The sequence below is a fragment of the Schistocerca americana genome, chromosome 9 (assembly GCF_021461395.2).
Source record: "Schistocerca americana isolate TAMUIC-IGC-003095 chromosome 9, iqSchAmer2.1, whole genome shotgun sequence".
Classification (NCBI taxonomy): domain Eukaryota; kingdom Metazoa; phylum Arthropoda; class Insecta; order Orthoptera; family Acrididae; genus Schistocerca; species Schistocerca americana.
This window is the reverse complement of record NC_060127.1, coordinates 65317360-65331216: the sequence shown is the minus strand read 5'-3', so window position 1 is coordinate 65331216 and position 13857 is coordinate 65317360. Positions and strand designations below refer to the sequence as shown.

Sequence of the window (13857 nt, the reverse complement as noted above, 5' to 3'; positions counted from 1 at the left end):
GGGATGACATGATGATGAAGACAACACAATAACACCCAGTCCCTGAGCAGAGAAAATCTCCGACCCGGCCGGGAATCGAACCCGGGCCCGTAGGCCGGCAACGCGTCACGCTGACCACATTTTTATTCTTTTTTTTGCAGTTTATTCGTTGTTCATCATTGTGTTTGGTAGTTGCGGACGTCACATGACATCCGTTCAAATTTGTTGTTGATCCTTTCACTCAGTTTTTTATTACAGAGGCCAACCAGCTTTCTGACCGAACACGCTGAGCTACCGTGCCGACTTCTTTTTTTGACTCGGTTTTTTTATTACAGAGGGCAGCTAAGCCTCTAACCGAAACCACTCTGCTATCGGGGCGGACACTCATTAACATCGTGAGAATAAAGCGCTAGTTGTGTCTGACAAAAACGATATTTTCTGAATCCGTGTTGACTCTTTGTCAATAAACCGTGATTCGTAATGTTCGTGCACAGTATATGTTTCGAAAATGGTAAATTTTAATACCAGTCATTCATTATTTAAAACATATTGGGTTACAAGTTTGAGCCGAACTGAACTGAAGCAGTGACTCATATTTCCCAGAATTATTACCCTTTTATTCTTCAGAGACTCATGATCACTCGACAATTTTGAGCCATGCTTACGCTTATCTTAATCTCGTGTTAACTTTTGTTTCTTTTGCGAAAAATAGCAGTGTTTAGGAAACGACCATCACGATCATGCTAATGCAGTTGCAGCTGGGACAGAAACCTGAAACAATGCATTACGAAACAAGTAACCGATTGCTTCTCTATGTGTACCACGAAGGAGAAAGCACTGACTGTATGCGGAAGTGCGGGTGTTCATAGCAGGCCACGTTGCGTCCCAGACGTGCCACAACCATAGGTGGAAGCATAAGAGGCCAAAGACACTACTAGCTAGGGCATAACCGCCTATGGCAAGCTAACATACACCAACAAGCGACAAACGTCTGCAAGTCCCTGCATATCAACAACGTTGACTGGATATACCGACTGCTATTAAAGCCAACGAACGGGGTACAGCAAGGAAACCGACGAGCTCACCCACTCACACAAACAAATCGCCAACATCGCCCTTCACTGTGCAGTGGTACTAGTCCATTTTTGTTCATTTTGAGACACCAGAAATATTCAAGTATATGGCTTCTTGCTAGAGATGAAGCTTTCTTTCTGATTGCTTGGATCATTAATTTCTGAAGCATTATAGGCAGAAAAGTGGAGGTAATGGACTTGTACCACTATTGAAATAAGCCCTTCATATGACCTATCGGACACAAAGGCAGCCGCCGAGTAACAGCACCGCACAACGTCGCAGGTACCGACATGCATGATACCCACTACTAACAAAGCCTACCCTTGCATGACCTGCCGCAGGCACCAAGACATCCGCTACTGTTCTTACTACCCAACCTAACTACAGCAGAGGTTTTTTTTCCCCTTGGCTTGTAACGTTCCCTGGCAGCACACACACTGTTAATAAACTGAAATGACGTTTAATTGTACTATGTACGCCGCTATAAAGCAATTCGTATGTACTGTAATTGTTTAACAAAAAATATTATTTAATTTTGTATGAAGGACGTTGGTTATTATTGTAATATTTTCTGTAATAATATTCTCGATGTATTTATGACTGTAATATTTCTATATTCATAATGTAATTACGAAATATGTTAATATCTGCGATGAAAAAATGTAAAATATAGCCACAGAGGAAAATAATGTTGTAAGATTACAAAGAGATATTAATAATCAGCAATAGTATAAATAGCACTACATAATGTGCATTCTTTGTGGTCTTCCTCGAGAGCTGAGAGAGAGAGGAACCTGTGACGTAGCATTATATGCATGAGTAGACTTCTCTTGTCTGTATCTGTCTTTAGCCGCCATTAGAGGAGAAATTATAAAGGTGTGTAATTTTAATTATTGTTGTGGTCTAAATATATTAGAATTTATCAAAATTGTGTATTACTAATGTAAATTAGCTTGCCCATGTCATCTATAATATTTCTTTAAAGAATTTTCAGCACTTTAAGCGATTATCGTTGGTGTTGCTGGGCTGTGCCGCGACCGAACGATTTGCAGCGGCGGCACATTTAAAAAATTGTTCCTCTATAAATTTAACCAAACCCGTAAATCGGGAGCAGGTAAAATTAGCAGTGAATTACGAAATATTTTTCTTTTACAGCGATCCTGAGGCTGACTGAATTTATTACTGGTTTTACATTTGTGCATTCATAGGCGGATAATTAACGTTGAAGTTGTTAATCTGTTGGTTCTTTCAATTTCTAAAGCAAATAACTTAAACGTATAGTGAAGTGTGTTTTGTCAATGATAATTAAATGTTCAGGTCGGCTTGGCAATATTTAACCATTTTATGCTAACAGAGACAGTCTTGTGTTCCATAGCTAACGCCGGGAAAGAATTTAGTAAATATTTAAAAACCCACTGCATTTAGAAAAAGTGTGCCAAAGCTGAAATACGTAAAAAAATTTATTTAAATAATTTTCAAAGTCATAAGTGTTATTAATCAGTTAGTTTGAATTTATCAGCATGAGAGGGTTGCTAAAGTTCACGTAATTTTACATGTGCTTAATTCTGTCCAAATGAATTTTTATTACCACACGTAAAAAAAAGGGTTCTACAACAAAGTTCGTACTGAAAGAGTAAATAACAAAAATATTTAAAGCCATTTCTTCCCCAGTTTCATCCATTCATTTTACATTATATATATAAAGGCTCTTGCCTTGGCACTTTTTTTCCTCTGCCCTTCAAACCGCTACCCTTCGTTCGATTTCGTCCCAATCTATCTCCAGATGAGCGCGTATTAATGGTTAACCTTAACCAGACGTATGCAAACATCTCAGTACCCACATCCCGCGACACATCACTTTAGTGAAAACTAACTCTTATGCAGAGATGGTAGTAGACCTTTTGAATTGGCCATCATGCCTGTGTGGAGGGGCTCCACCTGTTTCATTAAAAAAAAAAAAAAAAAAAAAAAAAAACCCGGACGTGGGTGTTGTCTGGGGTTGAGCGGCAGGGGCTCGCTAGGTGTGAATTAGCAGCCTGGCCTCTGCAACCGCTAGTTTTGACCTAGCTATTGCTCCTTGCAAAATGCCCTAAGGACTGGAAGGCAGCTTGAAATGGCGTCTACAAGACGTGCGTTACAGTCCCTAGTTTATTTCCTAAAATGGTTTCTCTTGCTGTTCCTACTGATTGGGCTTTGTGTCCACAAAGAGACCAAGTCTTTATACAGAGGCAGTGATCTGATGGCACTATTCCGTCTCCGTTCATCGTAAGAATAACCTGATGTAAGCAAACACAAACTCAGTGGCTGGTCAGAAGCCCTAGCACACGTACACTTGCGTTGTTACGGTCTTGGAAAAAAAAATGGCTCTGAGCACTATGGGACTTAACTTCTGAGGTCATTAGTCCCCTAGAACTTAGAACTACTTAAACCTAAATAACCTAAGGACATCACACACATCGATGCCCGAGGCAGGATTCGGACCTGCGCTGTAGCAGCAGCGCGGTTCCGGACTGAAGCGCCTAGAACCGCTCGGCCACAGGGGCCGGCTCCGAATTATCTATTAGATGTATTATTGCTAAGTTACGTTAAATGAAACTATAAGATATTCAAATGTATTAAAAGCCATCAACGTTTTTCTTAAGCACGCCTTACCTATGTAGTCTTTATTTCAAAAATCGTGTACAGTCACAGCCTCTGCACTGTTGAGCTCTGATTGTCGCGCTGTTGATGCGCAGTGTGGAAATGGCTGGCCCTGCTTCCTGTTCCGTAGTGGAACACGGTTAAAAAGTGCCGAGAAATAGGTTGTTCTTAATGTTTGTCATAAATTTACGGAGATAGTTGGCTTTATAGTTTTCCGAGGGATTGTATTAGGTTGAGTTGAGACTCAAATGCAAACCGGACGTGTAGCGGAATCGGTAGCATAATTGATTTGAAATATACTACTTCGCCGGTCCAAATCTCGCCTAAGTCATTGTTTTTTCTCGTTCAATTTGAAGTACCTACATCTCGTGATTGTAAAATTCATCACGATTTTTTGTGAATAACGCACGTCTTCTTGTTTCTAATTACATACTGCGCGCGAAATTCCTGTTTTCATTTCAAATATGAATGCTTAAATATCAATATTTTATGACTGACTGTTAATAAATGTTGCTTACATTAAGTAAACATAACAATTTAATTTTTTAAGGCTAAAATGAAAAACCAGATACCCTTTGTCTGGACTCCGTTTTACACCACAGATGCAGATAAGTGTCTTAGGAACATGAAAAACATTTTCACAGCATCGAACACACCATACAAATGCTGCATATTTGCATTTGCTACTGTACCATTACAATATGAACACAACAGAACTGATCTGGAGCTAAGTTGTGGGATTTGGGCCGAGAAGTAACAAGACTGTTAAGCTGCCAGACGTACTGGAACTAACGCACGCAGCTTTTTGACACGTCACTGCCGAACACTGGCGGGATATAGTATGGCTCGTCATAAAAGAAGACGAGAAAATGCGGCCTGCTTGGCTTTGTAGATTCTGTTGTTCAAATGGCTCTGAGCACTATGGGACTTAACATCTGAGGTAACCAGTCCCCTAGACTTAGAACTACTTAAATCTAACTAACCTAAGGACATCAGACACATCCATGCCCGAGGCACGATTCGAACCTGCGACCGTAGTGGTCGTGCGGTTCCAGACTGAAGCGCCTAGAACCGCTTGGCCACTCCGACCGGCGGATTCTGTTGTTGATAGGCTCGTTATCAACATAGCAGGTGTCACTTCCAGAAATGAAATGTATTTCTCCGATTCGGGTAACGAAAGAGCTAAGAGATTCCCAGACGATTGACTGTCAGTAATACCTTCAGTAGCTTCAGTATTCAACAGTACGGCGAAGTCTTTGCAGTATGCTTTATCATCACACGCAGCTCACTCAGAATAATTACCCTGTGTTTAAGATACAAATTTTCATCACTCTCGTTTGTAATTAGAATGCTGTATCAAGAGAGAACGAAAGCATTTTATGCTTTCCGTCTGGTCACCTAAGAAGCGCACGGTAGTGCTGCAGTTTTGCCGAATATTATTTCATTCTCTTTACAAATTGACATTCGAAGGTGTACTGTTTCTTTGCTCGTCTCTTTTTATCTCTGAACTGCAACTGCTCATGTCATTACACGTTAGTTGGACCGCTGGCTGGGCAGTGCTGTCGCAAGTTTAATGCACCGGTAAAGCTGTTGTCGCGCATTATCGCTCAGTCTATGTGCGTGTAACACTGCATAAAACGTATCCTAACGATCGTACTTGACTGTGCTGGTCACAGTTTGGCTTCTGCACCACGTGAAAAGAAATCCATTGAGATTCAAGCAAACGCGGAAGAATACATGGCGTAATGTTTACATCAGGTTTATTCTTACGATGAACAGCGTATAGTGTAGTACCCGCTCAAAGACAAAACAGAACTGCTGACTCTCAAACTCTCCACTTATCTGTCTACTACTCTGAGACCCTGCTACTCTCTCGAGGACAGCCGTGTTCCCTAATTTCGTTCAGCCTTTGCCCTTCATCCCCGTCTGTCTCCGATAGGACGTGATGCTGAAGGTGTGTAGAGGAGGAGACGAGTCTATCCATACACATCGTTCCTAACCTGTTACTGGCTTCGCATGACGTATTGGTTCCCTTTACAGAACACCACTCCTTTTATAGCCCCGAGCTCTCAGTAATTTAGGAAGTTTCTGTTGTCTTATTTTGACCTACACTACTGGCCATTAAAATTGCTACACCAAGAAGAAATGCAGATGATAATCGGGTATTCATTGGACAAATACATTATACTAGAACTGACATGTGATTACATTTTCACGCAGTTTCGGTGCATAGATCCTGACAAATCAGTACCCAGAACAACCACCTCTGGCCGTAATAACGGCCTTGATACGCCTGGGCATTGAGTCAAACAGAGCTTGGATGGCGTGTACAGGTACAGCTGCCCATCCAGCTTCAACACGATACTTCAGTTCATCAAGAGTAGTGACTGGCGTATTGTGACGAACCAGTTGCTAGGCCACCATTGACCAGACGTTTTCAATTTGTGAGACATCTAGGGAATGCGTTGGCAGGGCAGCAGTCGAACATTTTCTGTATCCAGAAAGGCCCGTACAGGATTTGCAACATGCGGTCCTGCATTATCCTGCTGAATTGTAGGGTTTTGCAGGGATCGAATGAAGGGTAGAGCCACGGGTAGTAACACATCTGAAATGTAACGTCCACTGTTCAAAGTGCAGTCAATGCGAACAAGAGGTGACCGAGAGGTGTAACCGATGGCACCCCATACCATCACGTCGCGTGATACGTCAGTATGGCGATGACGAATACACGCTTCCTATGTGCGTTCAACGCGATGTCGCCAAACACGGATGCGACCATCATGATGCTGTAACCAGAACCTGGATTCATCAGGAAAAATGACGTTTTGCCATTCGTCCACCTAGGTTCGTCGTTGAGTACACCATCGCAGGCGCTCATGCCTGTGATGCAGCGTCAAGGGTAACCGCAGCCACGGTCTCCGAGCTGATAGTCCATGCTGCTGCAAACGTCGTGGAACTGTTCGTGCAGATGGTTTTTGTCTTGCAAACGTCCCCAGCTGTTGACTCAGGGATCGAGACGTGGCTGCACGATCCGTTACAGCCATTCGGATAAGATGACTGTCATCTCGACTGCTAGTGATACGAGGCCGTTGGGATCCAACACGGCGTTCCGTATTACCCTCCTGAACCCACCGATTCCATATTCTGCTAAGAGTTACTGGATCTCGACCAACGAGAGCAGCTATATCGCGATACGATAAACCGCAATCGCGATAGGCTACAATCCGACCTGTATCAAAGTCGGAAACGTGACGGTACGCATTTCTCCTCCTTACACGAGGCATCACAACAACGTTTCACCAGGTAACGCCGGTCAACTGCTATTTGTGTATGAGAAATCGGTTGGAAACTTTCCTCATGTCAGCACACTGTAGGTGTCGCCACCGGCGCCAACCTTATGTGAATGCTCTGAGAAGCTAATCATTTGCATATCACAGCATGTTCTTCCTGTCGGTTAAATTTCGCGTCTGTAGCACGTCATCTTCTTTGTGTAGCAATTTTAATGGCCAGCAGTGTAGATGTGTACTGAGTATACCTTAAATCGCATCCGGTGATCATTTCGCCAGCATCCTGGCACCGGCCGTGTATTTGCTGTCCCGTGACGCCTAGCAACTCGCTACTCCACTGAATCTGACCCACAAGAATTGGCCCTTTTGCCAAGCGTCATGCATGGCACGGACTCTGCAGAAACAGTGAGCCATGCTGTCTCTATAACCGTCTATAATTGTGACAGAGTTGCCGGTGAGGGATGTTGCGCACGAACTGACATCTCTCTTGTCATATGCTACTCTCGTCTTTAGCAGTTGCTGGACTGATTTTGCAATTTTACTAAACTTTGCAATAAACTGCTGAGAGTATCAGATTAACGCTAAAAATTCTTTTCATTCGTGGTTCTCGGCCTGTGCAAGCAACATGACGTTTTCCACTTTCGCCATACCCGGAGCGATCCCCTTCTCCGGAAGACCCAAGAGAATTACTTCCTTTCGTAAGAACTCTCACTTTTCCAGTTGCAGCTTCAGCTTATGCTCTGTAAACAACAAAGAATTAGATAGGGCTTCTCATTATGCTCATGCAGGTTTCTTCCCTGACACACCACATCGTCTAAAGAAACATTTGATCCTTTAAAACCTGTCAAAACTGTGTTCATTAACAGTCGAAAACAAACAGGGCTCCTTTACGTCTCATTAGGATCAGTTGGTACCCGTACAGTTGATAGTTAGAGCTGAAAGCTATCTTATCTCTCTCAAATGGTTCAAATGACTCTAAGCACTAGTGGTCTTGACATCTGTCGTCAGTCCTCTAGACTAAGAACTACTTAAACCTAACTAACTTAAGGACATCACACGCCGGCCGGAGTGGCCGTGCGGTTCTAGGCGCTACAATGTGGAGCCGAGCGACCGCTACGGTCGCAGGTTCGAATCCTACCTATGGCATGGATGTGTGTCATGTCATTAGGTTAGTTAGGTTTAATTAGTTCTAAGTTCTAGGCGACTGATGACCTCAGAAGTTAAGTCGCATAGTGTTCAGAGCCATTTGAACCATTTGACATCACACACATCCATGCCCGAGGCAGGATTCGAACCTGCGACCGTAGCGGTCTTGCGGTTCCAGACTGCAGCGCCTTTAACCGCACGGCCACTTCGGCCGGCGCCGCATGGTATGAGCTCACAAGGTCACTGAAGTGCGAAAGAAATTGGTATAGGCATGCGTAGTCAAATACAGAGATACGTAAACAGGCAGAATACGGCGCTGCGGTCGGCAAACACCTACATAAGACAACAAGTGTCTAACGCAGTTGTTACATCGGGACGAGCGATGGGACACAGCACCTCCGAGGTACTGATGAAGTGGGGATTTTCCCGTACGACCATTTCACGAGTGTACCGTGAATCTCAGGAACCCGTAAAACATCAAACCTCCGAGATCGCTGCCTCCTGAAAAAGATCATACAAGAGCGGGACCAACGACGACTGAAGAGAATCGTTGAACGTGACTGAAGTGCAAACTTTCCGCAGATTGTTGCAAATTTCAATGAGGGGCCATCAACAAGTGTCAGCGTGCGAACCATTCAACGAAATATCATCGGTATGTATTTTCGGGGCCGAAGGCCCCCTCGTGTACCATTGATGACTGCACGACACAAAGCTTTACGCCTCGCCTGGGTCTGTCGACATTGGATTGTTGATGACTGGAAACATGTTGCCTGGTCGGACGAGTCTCATTTAAAATTGTGTCAAGCGGGACGTGTACGGGTATGGATACAACCTCATCAATCCATGGACACTGCATGTCAGCAGGGGACTGTTCAAGCTGATCGAGGCGTGTTTAGTTGGAGTGATACGGGACCCCTGATACGTCTAGATACGACTCTTACAGGTGACACATACGTAAGCATTCTGTCTGATCACCTGCATCCAGTCATGTCCCATTGTGCATTCAGACAGATTTGGGCAATTCCAGCAGGACAATGCGAAACCCCACACGTCCAGAATTGCTGTAGAGTGGCTCCAGGAACACTCCCCAGGCATCAACATTATTGAGCATATCTGGGATGCCTTGCAATGTGCTGTTCAGAAGACATCTCAATCACCTCATACTCTTACGGATTTATGGGCAGCCCTGGAGCATGGCGGTGTCAGTTCCCTCCAGCACTACTTCAGACATTAGTCTATGCCACGTCGGTTGCGGCATTTCTGCGTGCTCGCGGGGGCCGTACACGATATTAGGGAGGTGTACCAGTTTCTTTGGCTCTTCAGTGTAGAATTCAGCTGAATATACCTGTACTACCAAACTCGGAATCAAGTGTTAAGGGGAAGACTGTTGTCAGTTGCAGCGGGACATTATGCAGAATCAGCGGCGACGAGTGAAAATGTGTACCGGACTGGGATTCGAGCCCGGGATCTCCTGCTGGCTAGGCAGGTCCGGTAGCCACTGCGCATGTCCGAGAGAACAGGCACCACGCATTGATATAATTGATATGCCTTGCTAGGAAATGAATGCACATTCTTCAGTGCGGATGCACAAATACATCCGACCTTCTGTGGGAATCTCAGAGTAGCGAACAGTGAGTCAAGGGAGTGGGACTGTGGGTAGGTGGCGATCGATGGGAGTTGCGACGGGGCGGTAAATAAAGAAGTGCGGTTGAAGAGTTCACACGAATGTGCATATACAAATGTTGGTTACAAAATGTTATTGCAAATTTTGGCTCTCACGTAAGTCCCAGGGGATGATTTCCACACTTGGTGCATTAGTACACTGTGCCACACCCGCGCATTAGTTATAGTTTTTGAATTAATTATTCACTCAGACATGAGTACAGTTTATGCTAGGGAACAAAAATTAGGCGATTATTATAGCAAAATCAGTTTTTCACGACGCAGTTCAATCAATATTTATTGGCGTTGTCCTTTTCTTTCACACAATGAAATTAGCACTAGTGAGACGGTTTACACTTTTACTTTAACAATAATTTGACTCCGAGCTCCTAATACCAGTAATGTAGGCTGCTGTAAACGAAAATTACTCAATAAGTTCGAACAGAATCACAAGTCCCACTGTCCTCTTTGTTCTAACGGTTTTGGTGCGAAATCACAGTTCGTCACATGTTCACTTACGACGATGTATACCTCGCAAATCGTACTCACAGAAAGAATCGTACCACTTCCAGTTCACCAAATATATGCTTGCACACTTGCACTATTAGACAATACTCTTTGTCGAAATAAATCGGCGCGAAAAATTCTTACTCAAACGACCACATTGTCCAGGTGAGGCTTGCTCGCCACCCACCCTCCAAAACGACTGACCAACGACTGACCCATGGCCAAGATGGCCGCTCGCTTATATAGGCTCACACGTCAACCCCCTGGTTATTTAAGTACCGGTCTCACCAGTTAAGGTTACAAATTTTGATACATACATCCCTCGACAGAAATAAGTACACCATCGGAACCGCGCTAAAAAATTACATCTTATTTACTATATTACATTAATTTCAACTAATTTATTACAATGCTACAGTTTTCGGTATACAGTGATAAAATTTTGCTTTTCATATTTTGCAGTTTCCCTTCGCATCTTACACCAGAAGATTTACTTCCTTAGTCTATTGTCAGTTTCTAAGAGATTCAGAATCCTGTTGTCCTTGTGGACTTCTTTCATAGGTTACTACTTCCTCTGTGTCACCATCAACACGCCGTCTGCCCAATATGTTTTCTGCTCCTTTATTTCCCATTGTAGTTCGTACACATATCTTTATATAAGACTTATTGTCCTCAAAATATTCCATATAGTCCTAAAACATTCTTTACAAAACTTATATTGTCTACAACAACAAGTTTATATTATTACAACAATCATCGTATAGAACATATAAAACTCACAAATATGTGGTAATTATCATGCATTTAATCATCACTTTTTAAGAAATGTGCAAGTATTCTTGTTTCTAATTACATATTGTTCGTAAAATTCCAGTTTTCATTGCAAATATAAATTCTTTATTATCACAGGTGGTTTAAATTAAGAAACGTGACAAATTAAATTTTCACAACAAAAATGAAAAATCAGATGCTCTATATTTGGAATATGTCTATTGTTTTATATCAGTACCACAGATGTGCTCTCACACGTCGTATAAACATGGTAGACAATAATTTTCGCGGCAGCGAGCATGCCATACAAATGCTACATTTTTGCAGTTGCCATTGCAATAAGAATCCAACAGAACTGATCTGGAGCCAAGTTAAGGGATTTGCCGCGAGAAATAACAAGACATTTCAGCAGCCAGCCGTACTGGAACTAACGCACGACGCTTTGGCACACGGCACTGCAGGACGGCGGTGGGATACTGAATGGCACATCATAAAAGAAGAGCAGAAAATGTGGCGCTTGGACAGCTTCCTGTATTCCACTGTTCATCGACCCCCATCAGTGCAGCAGACAGTTCCAGTGCTGAAATGTATTTCTCAGACTGTAATACCGTCAGTGGCTTCATTATTTAATTGTACTGTAAAATTTTATGTCACACGTAGCTCGTGTAGAAAAATTACTCTGTGTTTATGTTACGGATTTTCATTACTCATAGTTTTCATTACATTACTTCATGAGTTAAGAACGACAGCATGTTATGCTTTTCGTCTGATCCTCTAAGAAGTGTGCGGTATTGCTGGTATCTTAAACTAAAACTAAACTCCTCCCGAACAGGCTATGAAGGCTCAACGGTACCGACCGGCCGCCGTGTCATCCTCAGCCCGTAGGCGTCGCTGGATGCCGATATGGACGGGCATGTGGTCAGCACACCGCTCTCCCGGCCGTATGTCAGTTTCCGAGACCGGAGCCGCTACTTCTCAACCAAGTAGCTCCCCAGTTTGCCTCACAAGGACTGAGTGCACCCCGCTTGCCAACAGCACTCGGCAGACCGGATGGTCACCCATCCAAGTGCTAGCCCAGCCCGACAGCGCTTAACTTCGGTGATCTGACGGGAACCGCTGTTACCACTGCGGCAAGGCCGTTGGCATTCCTGATATGTTGCCGAATATTAATATGGCTGTTTACAAATTAAGTGACACTCGAAACTATATTGTTTGTCTGCTGTCTGCTCGTCTCTTTTTACGTCTTAACTGGAACTGTTCACACCATTGCTGGACCACTTAGCTTGCCAGTGCTGTCAAAGTTAAATATACCGGTGAAGCTGTTGTCCCGTATTATTGCTCAGCTGATATGCGCGTAACGCACAGAATTAAAGGTATCCCTATAATCGCACTTGACTGTACCAGAGACTGCTTAGCTTCCGCTCCACGTGAAACGAAAGCCTATCAGATTCCAGCAAACGCGGAAGAATACATAGTGTAGTTTTTACATGGGATTTATTCTTACCATGAACATAGTATAATAAATTGACACACTCTGATCCTCTCCGTATGTTGTACAATTACTGAGTCGACTCCACGCACCCAAGTGTCCCAGTTATACGAGAAGAATATTTGGAGGGGAACGAGGAGGAGGGTGTGCTTGATACTTATTGGGCAGGGCAAGGATAGAGGTTTCCCGCCGCCTTATTGTGTGCTCCCATTGGCTGAGATGGGTTCCCACCAGTTCTATGTGACATGACCGCTAAAGCGTTACCCCATGACCCTGAATATGACACGCACAATTTCCCAATAGTTGTGGGGACCTGCTCTATGCATTGATGTGTGGCTATTTTCCGTATGTCTTTTACACACAAAGGATAGCCATGTATAAGTCCGTAGAACACCTCTCTAACAAGGAACGCCTCGAGTGCAAGGTCGCAAAAGGTCAATGACAGCATTCAGTCTCCCACATGTTGGCTGCTAATGCAAACAGGGGCGGGGTCTGGATGTAACCAGCATGAGGCGAGGGAGCATAACTGAAATGCTTAGTCGACGAGTAACACACACTACATTACTATAGTGCTGGTGGTGTTGATACAAATCAGAGCAATGGCAACGATAAACGAAGTAAACATTGCATTACAGCTACAGCAACAGTTGCGAAGTTGATATTTCGTCAGAAAGGAACCCAAGTAATTTCTCGGAGTGAGAAAGAAGTGGCAGATTATATATTAGTTTTTCTGCAACGTGAGACAGTGGCATGCGTGGTGTTGCATACGTTCGACTGTTTGAATAATGTACGTGAGGAGTATAATCATAATGATAAGAGCTTGACAAGTGAATATGATACAGAAACAGGTGTCGAGCCATTTAGTTCATCATCCTTGTTGGACAGGGACCGACAAATCCCGTCTCCAGTAAAACATCGTAAAGGACACTCATTGAGGTACTAAACATAATTATGTATATGGAGGATCATCTGCAGTATAGTACAAAAACAATTGTGAACAGTTTTTGAATAAATCTGCAGCAGTATGAGAGTGTAGTGCATATGAAAAACTACAGATATTCAAAGCAGGACAACGTGCACTTGTTAAAAAAACTGGTGTTGTGCATTTCAAGGATGCGCAATACAATTTACAGGATGTGCATGATAGTGACCTACTACATTATGCACATCAAATTCCGTGTGACATAGGTTACAGTGATTTAAAGGGAAGCAGTAGATGGTTGCATAGCTAGAGAATTTGAAGACGTAAGTAGTGGGACTAACTATGTTCTGGCGCGTTTTGTTAGTGCTGCTTGCCTACAT

At 43.4% G+C, this 13857-nt stretch overlaps 1 protein-coding gene and 1 pseudogene across 1 annotated transcript in view; both read right to left on the bottom strand.

Annotated features, from left to right (window-relative positions):
* Positions 1-13857, bottom strand: part of LOC124550940 (uncharacterized protein CG43867) — a 396962-nt gene that overhangs the window by 337009 nt on the left and 46096 nt on the right. The gene's annotated exons all lie outside the window — the stretch shown is intronic.
* On the bottom strand, positions 12093-12210 carry LOC124551561 (annotated as a pseudogene).